This window comes from Archocentrus centrarchus, unplaced genomic scaffold, assembly GCF_007364275.1.
Source record: "Archocentrus centrarchus isolate MPI-CPG fArcCen1 unplaced genomic scaffold, fArcCen1 scaffold_106_ctg1, whole genome shotgun sequence".
Lineage (NCBI taxonomy): Eukaryota > Metazoa > Chordata > Actinopteri > Cichliformes > Cichlidae > Archocentrus > Archocentrus centrarchus.
The window spans coordinates 26257-32820 of record NW_022060151.1 but is presented as its reverse complement, the minus strand read 5'-3'; positions in this window follow the sequence as shown (position 1 = coordinate 32820).

The window sequence follows — 6564 nt, the reverse complement described above, 5'->3', positions numbered from 1 at the left end:
TTCAGTTGAAGGTGTCAATTTTTGCAATTTTCAGGCCTGTTATTTAAATCACCTCCTCCTAGGGCATTTCACCCAGTGAGACCAAAATGGCTCCAGATCATCTAGACAAGTAGCCTATCAAAAGTTATTCAGGGTTTTGTAGATTACTCAATGGCTTTGTCACACCAGGCCGTTGAATTTGGCCTTCGTTTTTCCTCCCTTGCCACAAAATTGTTTGTGCACTCGTTCGCACGTGCTTTGCCTGATCAGCCTAAAAATGTAATCACTCATGTACAAACTCAGGCTGAACCCATAACTACGGATTCAAGGCTATAGGTGCAATAGCGCCCCCTACAGAAGCAAATGAAAATTTGTGTGACGGGCCACAGAATTAGTTTCTCTGAATTTAGTTTATCTGAAAGCATGAAAATTTGTTTCAACATTCCTGACATCATTCTGATCAAAAAAGTAAATGAGACCCATGCTCTATTTTGCACGCCACAGCCGTGACCACACCCCAAATGCTGCATTGGGTTTATATGGAGTGCAAAAGATTTAGTTTTGCAAAAATGTATGAAATTGATTACAGACATTCTCTACACTATCACAATCAAAAAAGTCAATCAGATTCATGCCCTCTTTTGGGAATGTAAATTGGGAAAATAAATTACCTTCTTGGGATGTAGGGTTTTTTTTAGATTGTTTGTTTGTTTGTTTGTTTGTTTGTTTGTTAGCATATCAGATGAAGGCTGTTTGCTTTTGTGCTCACGTGGTGGACTCATAATGCAGAGTTTCGACAGAGCACCATTTATTTAACCCCTGGTCCCTGATCACCAGGGGAAAGTTTCTGTTTCAAAAGTTTTGATCAGCAATCATCTGGGAGGCAGGTTTAATGCTCCAATATATGCTTAGTCAAATAAAGAGGACATAATCAGAAGAAGTAACTTCAGAAGTAATGCTACAGCTGCCAGTGTGGCAATGAGGCCACAGGACAGTTGTGGGATACTGTGTGTACTCAGTAGGCCATTTTGCTACCTTTTGCAAAATCCTTGTATTAATTATGACTTAAATTCATCCTGCATGTTGCCAGTATCTACACACTGTTTACAAACTAATGATCACAAATGCATGTTTCTTTTTTTTCAAATGATGTATTTATCAGATTATGTAAATATTTTATGAGCTTCTGCTGTAAGCAAAGGAAGTATTACACGACAACGACAGATGGTTCAACAAAGGCTGCACCTGTCAGTCTTAATGAGCACAAGCAGAGAGGAGAAGTTTGTGATATGCATATATCGAATGTATGACACTGTTTATGTTACGATAAGCCAGTGTTTATGCCATGTTTTTAATGTACTTTTTATGCAGTGAATTGTGTAATTAAACTGAAGTGTGTATTGCTGTGCATCTTTGTACTGAATGTGTTGCTTTTACTTTTATAAAGTTGTGTCAATGTCCACACTCAGGATAATAAAATACGGGAAAGTCACTTGGCCCTTGTGCAGTGAATATTTCACGACTTTAGCTGAGTATGCTGTATTTATGTTGATTCTGAGACTGACTAATTAGTGATTCTAAATGTGAATGGCTGTTTGTCTCTATGTGTTAGTCCTGCAACAGATGGGCAGCCTCCATTCCCATCTTAGCACCCTATTGTGGAAGCCTGCACTACCTTCTTAGACTTTTATCTGATCGAGCCTCTGACCCTTTAACTGAAACATCTCGAACAGGGACATTTACTGATGTCCCAAAAAGGCATTTTTTTGTCAAGTGGGCACTTGACAAAAAGGTCTGTATTATTGCACTATATCTTCCTCATTCCTTCTGTGAGAGTTAGCAGTATGCTACATGTCCCTTCATATTTTACGGTCACTGGTAGGCAGATTTTTGAATAGAAGCAGGCTAGTTGTTTCCAGTTTCCAACCTTGTATCAACCTTAAAACAAATGCATTCATATGCCTGCCTTTTAACCTGGAATGAGCTCCACATTTTGAAGCCTTCACTTCAACTGTATAACAGTCACCATCTTGGTTTTCTATAACCAGAAGTTACCATGTTTGGATAAAAGGGTGGTGTTCTAGTAACCTTTGGTAAGTAGTTCCAAAAACTCTATAAATGACACACACACACACACACACAGGCTACAGCAACCATGCCAAAAAACTTTAATTCAGTCCAAATCAATATAATGAGTATAAAATTCACCCAATACAGTTGTTATGAAGGGGGCCCAAACCCTTTCTTTGTACTAGGATCTAAACATGTTAGTTTTAATCAATAAAATTCAATATTTTAACATGATGATTGACCTATTTTTGAAGCATGCTCCAAGTGGCCATTAGAACTGTAGTTTTAGGTGCTTCCTCATTACTTTAATTTTCAACCATGGAGGTAGAGAAAACTATACTGCCCCTCCAGTAGGTTACAGGTTTTCTTTTTCTTAGCAGCTCCAGCTCTCAGTGACATTTTCTGCAGATGCTGTCTGCAATAGCACAAGTCCACATTTAAGGTGAATAATCCATAATGGAGCCCTGGAGAGGGAGCAAAGAGCAGAGCTCAGGTGCTGGCCACCAATTGGTGGGGTTAGGGTAACTGATGATGATGAACATTGCAATGTTTTGGTATATTGGCTTTCTGGTCCAAACGTAACCACAAGTTTTATGCAACTTTCAAATTTGTGTGGTAAACATTTAGGCTAATCTTGCACAGAGACTGTAAACAAAAAATAAATAAGTGAACATCCACAAACGAGTAAATTTAGATGGCATATGATTGCCTTTTTTGTTATCTTAAAATTTAGTCTTCTTCCCTAGCAGGTGTCCCGCGCATTTGCAGGGTCCGCTATGCTCCGTGCTCTGCAGATCGATTTTGCACGTCTTCGGGGGCGAGGTTTGCTCTTCTCAGGTCCTCAACGATTGCATCCATCCATCACTTCTTTGGTCGTCCTTGTGGACGTCGGCCATCGATTTCCAAGCTTGATCCACAACTTGGAGCCATGATGGGAGGGTTGAATGTATCTAGCAGTCGCATCCCACAGTGTTTTTGTTAAATTTGATATTCTAACATTAAACAATACGGGAAAAAATTGATCAATGCAATGTGGGTCTAGGCAGAGCATTAAAGTTATTAAGTTATTTCATGAAGTTTATTTGTAGTCCTAAACATATTTATGGTGTTTTTTCTACACTATTCGTCTCGCCAAAGACTTTCTTCAAGTTTCTTGCACCTTATTTTGAGTGGGCTTCGTGAAGCAATCCATATAAGCTTTTGTTTTGTTTCTTCACATCTTCTAATTTGACCTCCACCACCCTGTGCCTCTCTTGCGGTATTGTTGCTTTCTTCCCCAAGGCTAGATCAAGCTTTTCTTGCAAGCTTTTTTCCCTCCATCTCTTGGAGCTTGGATTCCAAGTTTGCACATTTTACATCCTGTTGTTCCTGATCTAACAGCATCTGTGTGTTTCTTGTCAGGACTTCATTAAATCTTTCTTCCAAGCCTTCATTTTTCTTCTCTATGTCTTGGAGCTTGCATTCCAACTCTGCGCATTTGGCATACATCTCTTTCACCATGTCTCTTGCTTCGTTCAACTTTGCTTACAGCTCTTGAATGTTTGTCTCTACGACTTGGAGCTTGCTGCACATATCGCTGAATCTAGATTCGTCCACATGACATTTCTACGGTCCTGCATACGGTGTTCAGATGCAATTCTGAGGGATTCAGGTTGATCATTACTGTCAAGGGGGGCGGCGTCAGTGTCAAGTGATACATCTTGCCAAAAACCCCAGTAATGGGTGTCGATTTCAGGGTCAAGGGGGATTTCATTTGTAGATTAAAAAAATGGCAATCATGTTTTGTTTCATTCTAGTAAAAAGAGAGCATTTGTTGCTTTTTCTTGTCTAATAAGTCACTGAAAATTTTGGGTTTCATGGTGTTTATTTTGAACTGGACTGTTGGTGAGAGTCACGGCTTGCACGGCTCCTGTTCGCATACAGCAGATAGAGAGCAGGGGGGCCTATTCCAGGAAGCAGGTTCAACAAACTCTGAGTTTAAATGCATACTCTGAGTTGATCAACTCTGAGATTGGCAACTCACAGGTCACAGGTCTTTCTATGACACTGTACTGTGTTTTAAGACGGACAGATCGTACAAGACGATTCTTGTCAGCAAATGACCCACGAGGAGCAGTTGAGTCCACTATTAGAACAGTGTCTCCTGGATGCAAACTTCTCTTCTGTTGGTTCCACTTTTGCTGCTTTTGAAGCAAAGGCAAATACTCACGAACCCAGTGCTTCCAAAACACATCTGCCGTGTGTTGAATCTGTCTCCATCTCCTTTTGACATACAGATCTTCCTTTACAAACAGCCCAGGTGGCAATGCTGGTTTGTTTGTCATAAGGAGAATGTGATTTGGAGTAAGAAGTTCCAGATCTTTGGGATCATCTGACAATTTGGTAATTGGTCACCCATTCAATATGGCTTCCACTTCATAAAGAACTGTATGGAGTCCATCATCATACAGTGTCTGCTGGTGTAAAACAGAAGTCAACACTTTTCTAATCATCCAGATGATGCGTTCCCACACCCCACCAAAATGTGATGCTGATGGTGGATTAAAACTCCATGTGATTCCCTGGTGAAGTAAAGTCCCCTTTATTTTGCTCTGATTGAATTTTTCCAGGGCTTCTCTCAGTTCCCTCTCTGCACCAACAAAATTAGAGCCATTGTCAGATCGAATAAACTTGACCTCTTCTGCTTATAAACCTCCATAGGGCATTAATGCATGCGTCAGTGTCTAAAGAACTTGCCATTTCAAGATTAACAGCCCTACTTGCCAAGCAGGTAAAAATTACTCCATACCGCTTGCACAAACTCCTTCCTCTTTTCACCTCTATCGGCCCAAAATAATCCACTCCGACATTTATAAACGGAGGGAGGTCAGGCAATCCTTTCAGTTGGAAGTTCCACCATCTTTTCTTCACCTGCTTTCACGCCATAACTTCTACAAACACAGCAGTCGGATATGATTTTCCTTATTGCAGAATTTGCCCTTGTGATCCAAAATTTCTGGATCATCTTTCCAGATAACAGGTCATTAACTTCTTCCTTAAAATGCTGCTGCTGAGCATAACAGTTTCCGCTTCCAAAAGATCATTAAGAGATACACTGTCCGGATCCGCCAGGCTTATGTGGTGGGAAATCTTTAGCATCAGAAGTTTGTAGCTCCTTTTTTCTTTGGCTCAAACTCAAAAGAACCTTCTTTAGCTTAAGAAACCAAGCAACTGCAATCTTAAGCCTTCTCCAACTTGAGAAATAAGCAATCAAGTGATCTGTAGCCTCAAGTCTTTCAACCATTGCAGCATTCACTGTGAGATTTTTCCTTACTTCCGGATCATATGAGGAAATAGGAAACTCCAAAATATTTTCTTTCCAGTATCCTTCTGGCTTCCAAAGGAGGTCGGGTCCATTTATCCACCTACTGCCACTGAGGAGATCATCAACTTTCTGGAAGAATGATCTGCTGGATTTTCTTTTGTGTTTACATATTTCCACTGTGACACACATGTAGCATCTCTAATAATGGAAACTCTGTTTGGTACAAACATATGAAAATGCTTATCTTCATTCTTAATACATGTCAACACAGAGGTGTTGTCAGTCCAAAACACTGAGTCTTGTAGATGTAACTGCAATTGTGGCCTTAGCATTCTGTCCACCCTCACTGCTAGCACTGCAGCTGTAAGCTCCCGCTGTGGAATGGTAACCTGTTTTAAAGGGGTAACTCTTGATTTGCCAAGGAGAAATGCAACATGAATCTCACGATGAATCTTTGCGATTCTCCATCGTATATAACTGACAGTGCCATATCCATTCTCCCTAGCATCTGAAAAATTATGCAGTTGTGCAAATACAATCTGACTAAAATCCTTTGGCTTAATGCACCTATTGACCTTGAACACTATCATTTTGCCAAGCCCCATTAGCCACTTTGTCCATTGTCGCTGTATATCTGGAGGCAAATCATCATCCCATCCACAACCGCTTCTACAAAGCTCCTGAAGCAAAATCCTGCCAGGAAGAATGACTGGTGCAACCACACCTAAGGGGTCATACACTGAACTGAGCAAAGACAACATGCTACGTTTAGTGTTTGGCCTTTCTTTCATAAGCACTTTAAACTGGAAAGTATCATTTTTGATACACCACTGTAGACCAAGAGCTCTCTCCAAGGGGAAGATCGTCCCTATTGAGATGAAGCTCTTTTATGCCCTTAGCTCTATGCTCTTCTGCAACTGACCACAATACTGACCGGCTGTTACTACCCACTTCGTGAGACAAAAAACACCGCTCAGGCAAATAGCAGTCAGAGACTTGGTCATGCAAACAGCATCCTCTTCAGAAGCTGTGGTCTTTAAGCAGTCATCCATGTAAAAGTTTTGCTTCACAGTTTGCATTACATCTGTTGCAAAGAATGCCAGATTATCATCAGCAGTCTTTCTTAATGCATAACAAGCACAGCTATGAGATGAAACTGCTCCAAAAAGGTGAACAGTCATCCTATACTCTACTACCTCCTTAGTCAAATC